The 9,622-nt window shown below is 41.0% G+C and overlaps 1 pseudogene; it reads right to left on the bottom strand.

Moving 5' to 3' along the window:
* Window positions 1-8,387: 8,387 nt before the first annotated feature.
* LOC116873622 lies at window positions 8,388-8,518 on the bottom strand (annotated as a pseudogene).
* Between the last annotated feature and the right edge of the window lie 1,104 nt (window positions 8,519-9,622).

Genomic DNA, 9,622 nt, shown 5'->3' with positions numbered 1-9,622 from the left:
CTCCAATTCACTCTCTCCCTCCTGCCTTCCTACAATCCTTCCTTTCTTTTGTAAAAATAATTCTAATTTTTGTTTGTTTACAAAAGTAATTCATGTTCAATATAAGAAGTATGTATATATACATATGTATACACATATAGACAGACACACACACACAGATACACACATACATATAAAGGTGTTGGAAGAAGAAGGTAGAAAGAACTTGTACCATCTAGAGCAGGAGTCAGCAGACTTTTTCTTTAAAGGGTCAGATAATCAATATTTTCAACTTTTTAGGCCACACAGTCTCTGTTGCAACAACTCAACCCTGCCTTCTAGTGCAAAAGTAGTGTAAAAGAAGAGTACAGCTGTTCCAATAAAACTTTATTTACAAAAACTGGCTGCCAGTCCAGAGACCATGGTTTGCTGAGACTTGATCTAGGGAAAAGCACTAATAACATACTCTTAGAAATATGTCTTTTTTTTTTTTAACAAAAATGGAATCATACTTCATAAGCTATCTTGTGTGTATTTAAATATTTATGAATGTCTGCTATGTGCTGACTCATGAACAGTGGTGCATGCAGTTATGCAAACAAGACTGACCAGGGACCCTGCTCTCATAGCGTTCACTGCATGAGACACACAGTGAACCTAGCAAGTGCTCTGAAAGTCACTGGGGGGCTGTGATAAACATTTTCATGTATCATAACTTTTGCAACCAATTCCATATTCATGGGTATTTAATTTCCTTAATTGGTTTTTTTTTAAGATTTTATTTATTCACTTGTGAGAGAGAGAGAGCAAAAGCAGGGGGGAGGGGCAGAGAGAGAAGGAGAAGCAACCTCCTTGCTGAGCTAGGAGCCTGACTTGGGGCTCTATCCCAGGACCTGGAGATCATGACCTGAGCTGAAGGCAGACTCTTAACCATCTGTGCCACCCAGGTGCCCCTTCTTAACTGCTTCTGGTGTAGATTACACAGTCTTAAGAATTCTTGGGATTAAATCTTTATGAAAAACTGGCATTTTTTACTTGGGCTGAATTCCTTAAAATGGAATTGCTGAGTCAAAAGTCATACAATTTATTTTCAGTCTTTTATTTTCTAGACATTGCCAAACTGCTCTCTAGAAAACTTACACCGACTTAGACTTTCACCTGAGCTGAATTTTTCCCCCCTTCCTTTGTGCAACCAAATTGAATTGACAAAGTAAAATGAAAGTGAAATAAATCTAAGCCATGAAACAGAAATGGTGAGGTAGGGAACCATTTGTGGGAGAGGAGCCCTCTTTCAGATGTTTTGTCTCTGGGGACATCCTGTGATTTGATCCCTATATAAAGGTTAGAAATAAATCTCAGAAGTTCTTTAGAGCTAGCTGACATCCGTTATTAACTGCCTTCACCATGTGCCAGAAATATGCTAAGCCCTTCATGGTCCTGATCTGAATTAAGCCTCCAAATGGATCTGAGAAGCTACAAACAGCCCAATGATGGAGCAGGACCGTGACTTTGAACTAGAGGAGACATCTCAAGCTGGTAGCCCCACGGCCCATTGTCCTTGGCTTACACAGTGTGGCCCAGTACAATGTTTAAAAAATGTATCGACGTGATTCTAACCATTTTAAAACTGGAAAATGTCCCTACTTAAAACTGCAAAGATCTAGGCACCCTGGGGCCCCACTCCCGTGTACTGACTGTGGGGTGGGTGAGAGGGTGGCTTCTTCTGCAATGGGGACTTGTATTCTTTTTTTTTTTTTAAGATTTTATTTATTTATTTGACAGCAAGAGAGAGATCACAAGTAGACAGAGAGTCAGGCAGAGAGAGGGGGGGAAGCAGGCTCCCCTCTGAGCAGAGAGCTTGATGCAGGGGTCAATCCCAGGACCCCAAGATCATGACCTAAACCAAAGGCAGAGGCTTAACCCACTGAGCCACCCAGGTGCCCCAGGGACTTGCATTCTGATAGAGATATTATTGAGCTAAGATGAGCAACCACTCTGAAATTCATCCTCTTGTCAACCAATAGTAACTTTGTTGTTGGGACAGGGCAGGGAGGTGTGGGGAGTATGGGCAACCCGCCTCCTTGCCCAGTTCACTTCTGTTATTTTGTTGCTTGCCTGAGTTTGCAGCCCCCGTATTAACCAACAGGACTGCGAGAAAGGGGCAGGTGTAGGTCCAGTCACCACTGTGACCTATCATGGACCCTGGTGGAGGGGACCCTTGAGGCTTCCTTAGGTGATGGCATACCAGTGGTTGGGGGACAGCTGGCTAGATGAATTTTGGTTTCTGGGCTCCTGCCTCCCTCCTTACAGATACTCCTTTCTCATTCGTGCTTTATTCATCCTCCAAATTCTGTTGGCGTACACGTCACCACACACTTCTTGGCCACATGGAGGAGGTCTCTCTACTCCACCTCACCTTAGAGAATGGATTTGGCCGTGACATGCACATAAAGGGTCAGACCCTTGTCTCCTTCCCTTTTGTAGTCCATCTCTCTGCCAAATGTCAGTGCCCAGGGCCAGGCCCTGTGCCCGCCTGTGCCCTGCTTGGAACCATGCATGGATTGGCTTTCTGCTGGGAATGGTTCTGACATTCGCTTAGCTCCTAACCATAAGGAGTGATCCCTGGTCTCAACTTTGCCACTTAACTCTCCCTAACCTTGGATGCGTCCTATTTTCTCACGGCTGTAAACCTTAGCTTTTGTATCTCTAAAATTGAGGACAGTGAAATAGATCAGAGAGGACAGGAATGTCTACATCTACCTTGTATAACTATTGAAAACAAAATTTCTGGGGTGCCTGGGTGGCTCAGTGGGTTAACGCCTCTGCCTTTGGCGCAGGTCATGATCTCAGTGTCCTGGGATCAAGCCCCGAGTTGGGCTCTCTGCTCAGCGGGGAGCCTGCTTCCCCCCTCTTCTCTCTCTCACTTGCCTCTCTGCCTACTTGTGATCTCTGTCTGTCAAATAAATAAATAAAATCTTAAAAAAAAGAAAGAAAGAAAGAAAACAAAATTTCTACATCTATCCTAGATGACTATTAAAAACAGGAGAGGGGAAAATGTTTTGGAAAGAAAAATCACAAGACTGAGACTCTGGAGTCGGAGTCAGTGACCTGAGTTTAACACCCGGCTCTTCTCAACGGGTTGTCAGACCTTAAACTGGTCATTTCACTTGTCTGGGCCTTGCTTTCCTTTTCTGTAAAATGTGATCACTAGACTGAATGATCTTTACAATTCCTTGTAGGTTGGAAATAATGTACATTTATTGGGGTGAGGATTAGGGGGTGGTTTTTGGGAAATGTATTCACTACTTTGCTTTTTTTTTTTTCCTCCTACGAGGTGATGATTACTTAGGAGTCAGAAACTCTTTGGAGGGTCACATGGTGTAAAAAATGCATAGTGATTCTTGTGTGAATGTTCTGGAAGAAAATAATCTTTTCTTTAGAAGCACGAGACCCTCTAAACAAATGTGTTTGTTAGAGGACAACTTTCGTGGTCATCCTAAGAGTGTTCATGCACAGCTTGGCCTTTTTTAGGTACCATCCATTTCTGTCATCAACGTCTGTCTGGTTGTCTAGTCTAAATTGAGGGGTTTTGTGGTGCTGAGATTGTGCAGGTAATGTGAGAGTTAAAATACATGGTGTTTTATTAAGTTCGTTTCATTTATAGATCTTGAGAGGCCTCAGGGTGATAAAAATCTAAGTTATGCATTGCATTAAGCAGAGTTATATAAAGCCTGTTGAATATTAATTTTGTAATGATTCACCTTACAGTTTTACGAGGCTAGATATAAAAAGATACTGTGAATAATTGAGCCTATGGTCCATAAAATGAAGTCTAGGGAAGACAGAAATAATTGGAAGTGAAGAGACCCAAGACTTTTCCTCCTTTGCTGAGATCAAATTAATTCAGTCTCAGCCCCTTTCTGCAAATTCAGGCCCCCTGGTTTCTTAGAGCATTAGATGAACACATAGTACAGAATACAGCATTCATAAAATGTGGACCATGTTATTGTTTTCATTATTTTTAGCATAGCCTCAATATATTTTATCTTTATAGTCTGCATATTTTCTATATCCTTTTTTGGATCACATTTTTCAAAATTGCTTCTCAAACAAAGCAGTCTTGCACAGAGGAGATAAAATTATCTGTTTCATGTCTCTAAAATTGCACTTTGTGTAAGTTATACAAACGGGCAATAAGCATGTAGGAGGGCGCTCAATGTTGTTAGCATCAAGGAAATGCAAATTCAAACCACAATGAGATACCAGCAAATACCTACTAAAATGGCTAAAATTAAAAGCCCGACAATACTAAGTGCAGATAAGAATGTGGAGCAGCTGGAACCCTGATACACTGCTGGTGGGAATACAAAATGGTAAAACCATTTTAGAACATGGTTTTCAGTTTTTGTAAAATTTAAAATACGTCTCTTGTAAGATCTAGCCATTCTCCTCCAAGGTATTTACAGGAAAGAACTGAACAAACATACAAATCCCTACAAAGCTTTGTACTGGAGTGTTCATACCACTGCATTTATGATAACTCTGAACAAGAAACAATCCACACATCCACCAGGATATGAATGGCTAAACCATTTGGGGATATAGCCATAAAATAGAATACTTTGAAATAAAACAATTTCAAAAAGAACAAACTACTAATAGGTACAACAACATGGGTGTATCTCAAAGATATGAGGCTGAGCCAGAAGGAGTCAGACACACAAAGAAGTTTGAACTATATGATTCAATTCCTGTGAAATTCTAGAAAAAGCACACTAATGCATAGTGACAGAAAGTAGAGCGGTGGTTGCCTGGGGCAGAGAGAGGAAGTAAGAGGGAGGTTATAGTACATAGGAACATGAAGGGGATAGAAATGTTCTATATCTGGATTGCAGTGATAGGTATCAAAGTGTATATATATTATGTGATGAACTGAACACTTGAAGTGGGAATAGTTTACTGTAGGTAAATTACACCTCAACAAAGTTGATTTTTTAAATGCCTTTTGCAATATCTGTTGTTGGTTCATTAGTACCCCTAGAAACTGATCTTTTAAGATCTGGATTCCAAATCAAGGTTTAATATTTACTTATTGTTAGATTGTGAGTCTCATATACAGAATATAAAGTAGGTATAATAACTACCTTTGGCCAACCTTCGAAAATGCCTTAAGAAACAAGAGAGAGAGTGAATCTGTAAAAATGATTTATAAACCATGATACTGTGCAGAAAATTGACTGTCACTACCGTTATGGGGGTTCACTCTGCAAGTCGGAATGACATTACCTTGATTTGTGCACATTTAAAATTAGTTGAGCCTCTTATCTGGACCCAAAATGAACTCTCCCCCTTTGAATGCCTGCCTAAGGGTACAGAATATCCTAGCAAATTTCCATAGCGTTTTAAAAATATCTACCTGCCTCAGTCCATGTGATACACTGATCAACCCACTCAGACTGTAAGCCCTTCACTCCCAGCAGTGACAGCCTACACAGTCGTTCCTCCAAGTCAAGACACACCGTACAAGTCACCTGAGCTTGTCAACGAGGTTTAAATTTCATTTGACTTCTCTAAAGAATCCTCTGCTTTCAGAGCAATGAGCTCTATGTCAGAGAATCTAGCCTAGTTGTGGAGTAACAACGCAAATATTCACAGAGAGGCATATGTCTCTTCTGCAAATTAACAACTTGTATGCTGGGCGAGAAATTGAGTTTTGATTCTGAATGGACAGGGAGCGCTGAAAAGTTGGGTCCCAATTTAATCTAAAACAACACACTTATTCATTGGACAAAAAGGCACCGAGTACTATGTGCATTGTCCTGGGCTCTGGGGATTCAGCAGTGAATAGGACAACCAAGGTCTTTCTCCATAGGGAGCTTACATTCTAGTAGAGAGGTGAGTAGCAATCAAGCAAACAATGTAATTTCAGAATCATACGGGAAACACACTGTTGTGGGGGTAGAGAATAACACAAACGCGGGTTGGTACTATTTAGGATATAGTGGTCAGGGAAGATCATGGATGTTGAGTTAGGATGATGAGATGGAACCAGCTATGTGACAATCTAGAGAAGCAGTGATCTGAGCAGTGGAGACAGCAAGTGACAATGGGCTTAGCGAAGTAAGGAAGGAAAAGGAAGCCAGTGTGGAAAGTATCAAGAGTGAAAGGAAGACCATCCTGAGATGAGGCTTCAGAAGTAAAGAGGGGATAGAGTTGAAGTTTTATTCCCTGAAAATGAGAAGACATTGGAGAGTTTAAAACAAGGGAAAGAAATGATCTGATATGTAAATATGGCCCCTATGTGAAGAAAAGATTGTCTTGGGTCAAGTGAGGAAATGAGTAAGATGGCTGTTGAAATAGGCTATGGGAAAGATGATCGCAGCTTTGAGTAGACTGGTGGCATTTGAAATAAAGAGATGTGAACAAATAGAGTGGTGTGTCCTAGAGGTAGTGCTTCCAGGGTCTGAGGAATGGAAGTGGGGGCGGGGGATGGGAAGAATACATCGTTTTATGTCCTGAGCAACCATGAGCTGATGCAAGTGTTTCTTAGGAGACCACCTGCAGTGATAGGTTAGTGTGGTGTCCGCATCCTTGGTCCGCCAGTAGGACCGTGACCAAATTACTCTGAAGGTTGGAATGGCAGTTAAGTATTTGTAAATATCCTGTGAGGGGAACTCCAGTTGTAAAGACCCTGTCACCTCTCTTCTGTGATTGTCCAGACATGCTAATATGTGGGTGCTGGAAATGCCATGATTTTCTAATCACAACATTTTTTCCCCTAAAGTTATTTTGAGCAGACATCAGTTCAGGGCAATAGCGAAACTCTCTCTGGCTGCTGTCGTTTACTGGCATGTCACTGTTTCCAACACTCTCATGCAGGAGACATGCTTTGAGGGATATACTATGCTCCAGAAAACTTTTTGGAAGCTTGCCTCTTTTTGTTAATTATGGCTTGGGGATTACTTTATCAGAAATTTTGAACTTTCAAGTGTTAAAAAAAAGTATGGGGTAATATTAAGTATTTAAGTATTGGTCATTTCTCCATGTGGTATGAGATTTTGGTACGAATCTTTGGGCTGTTTAGTTCCCATGTTTATCATGTTGAATAGAGTCACAAATTCGATTTTGCCCTATATAAGCAAATTTTAAATTTGTTTCAAACAAGCGAGGATGCCATTAAATTGCCCTGACCTCATTATATTGAGATTTTTGTCTTTTCTTTGTATTCATGGAGAGTAGTGAACATGAGCACTGAAACAAGGACCTCAGCTTGTGAAAGTCCTGCTGGAGTAACAATAGGAAAAATCTTTTAAAATGTTTAGGATTCTTTTGCATTATAAAAATAATATAAGCCAGTCCTAGAGGGTTTGGAAAGTTCGGGGGGGAGGGGGAATCAGCCATAGCCCAGTCATAAAGAAATCCATGAGATGTTGAAGTTGCCCATAAAATGTTAGGGTAGGAAGGGGCTTGTTGAATGATCAGATCCAACTTCTCGTTTTGCACGTGAAGAAACAGAGCTCTCGCTTCCTCACTGCCAGTTTTGAGCTGTTAACATGATGGTTTATGTGACTTCATAAGCACTTAGATTCTTGGGGACCTGGTAGAGACACAGAACCTGCTTACAGCCTGTTTTTGAGCAAAGGGGATGTGAAGGCTTAACACTAGGTGTACCTGTGGTTCCCTCTGCCCCCTAGTGTTCAGGAGGAGACATGGTCTTAAATAAGGTCCGTATTACATTGCCCTGACCTCCAGGAGCATTTCCCAGAGTGGTTTTTGGGCCACCTGCATTTGAGTCATTGAGGGTCCTTGTTGGAAATGAAGATTTCTGGGACTCAACCCTGGTTTGTGAAATCAACTCTAGAGCTGGAAGCAGGAATCTGCTCTTTTTTTTTTTTAATTTAAACTTCAGTGAACATACAATGCAGTATTAGTTTTTGCAATAGAATTCAGTGATTCATCCCTTATATACAACACCCACTGCTCATCATAAGAAGTGCCCTCCTTGATACCCATCACCCGTCTAGCCCATCCCCCACCCACCTCCCTCCATCAACCTTTAGTTTGTTCTTCACCGTTAAGAGTGTCTTATGGCTTGTTTCCCTCTCTTCTTTTTTCCTTTTCCCCCTTCCCACATGTTCATCTATTTTCTTCCTTAAATTTCACATACAAGTGAGATCGTATGGTATTTGTCTTTCTCTGACTTATTTCACTTAGCATAATATACTCTAGCTCTGTCCACGTTATTGCAAATGGCAAGATTTCATTCTTTTCCATGGCTGAATAACATTCCATTGTATATATAAACCACGTCTTCTTTATTATTCATTCGTCCATGGACATCGGAGCTCTCTTCACAGTTTGGCTGTTGTTGGTAATGCTGCTATAGACACGGAGGTGCATTGAATCTGTATTTTTGTATCCTTTGGGCAAATACCTAGTAGTGCAATTGCTAGATCATAAGGTAGTTCTATTTTTCAATTAGCAATCATCGCGCCTCAGATAAACCTCATTGGCTATGATACTGCCACTGCACAAAGCTGGCAGTTCTATTTTTAACTTTTTAACATGTATTTAAATTCAGCTAGCCAAGATGTAGTACATCATTGGTATTTGATATGATGTTCAATGAGTCATCAGTTCAGTATAGCTTTCTTAACAAACTCACCCATCCATTGAAAAATAATAGTTTGTCAAAATAAATAAATAAATAAAACTTCCCATATTGAATCATTCAAATTCTCTAATCTGTGATAAATTGATGGTGGAGATAGGTAGGTAGAGAGAGAGAGATACTGAGTAAATGGGCGAAAAGTCGGGGACTCTGAACAAAGAAATTGTCAAAGGATTTTTCTGGGAGTGGAAATAGGGTGAATGAGAGAATGGGGCCTCCACTGTTCTATATAACTCAGAAACCTGGATTTGCAGAACACAAATCCTTTGGAAATCCTTTTTATAAGTATTCCTGCAGTCAAGCTATTTTTTTGAGAGACTAGAAATGCCTACAGAGTATTATTTCTTTGCTCGAGTGACGTGTATGGCCAGTGGGAGAAAGGGAACCCTCTTTGTTGATAGAAGAGGACATAGAAGGATCAAGCAGGGAATGAGGTGGGATCCAGGTTAGTTCATTTATTCACTTACTCGTTAATTTAGCATTTGTTCATTGAACACCTTATGTGTGCCGGGCATGGCTGGAGATGCTGAGGACCCCGGAGAGAACAAGACAGCAGGGTCCCTGTTTGTGCAGAGCTTATGGTCTATTATGGGGAAATGTCAATAGAGTTTAACAAGTTAATTTCAAATGGTGGCAAGTGCTGTGAAGAAATGAGGGCACTATGCCAAGTATGAATGGTTGAAGGGCCAGTCTCTGGCGGGAAGGAACAGTGTGAGAGATGGAATCTGACCTGAGACCATAGTGGCAAGAAGAAACCAGCCATGTACATACCTGGGGAAGAATTTGCACAGAAAGGAAGCTGCGAGGACACGGTCCTGAGGGGCAGTTAGCTTGATATGTTTAGGGTGTATGAAGAAAACAGGCATGGCTAAAGCTTAATGACTAACAGGAGATTCAAGATAAAGTTCCAGAAGAAGACAGGGCCAAGCCACATACTCTAATCATGCCACAGGGAGCAGTGTGGACTCTATT

The sequence above is a fragment of the Lontra canadensis genome, unplaced genomic scaffold (genome assembly GCF_010015895.1).
Source record: "Lontra canadensis isolate GAN:19392208 unplaced genomic scaffold, GSC_riverotter_1.0 scaffold34, whole genome shotgun sequence".
NCBI classification, from domain to species: domain Eukaryota; kingdom Metazoa; phylum Chordata; class Mammalia; order Carnivora; family Mustelidae; genus Lontra; species Lontra canadensis.
This window is presented reverse-complemented; position numbering and strand designations above follow the sequence as displayed.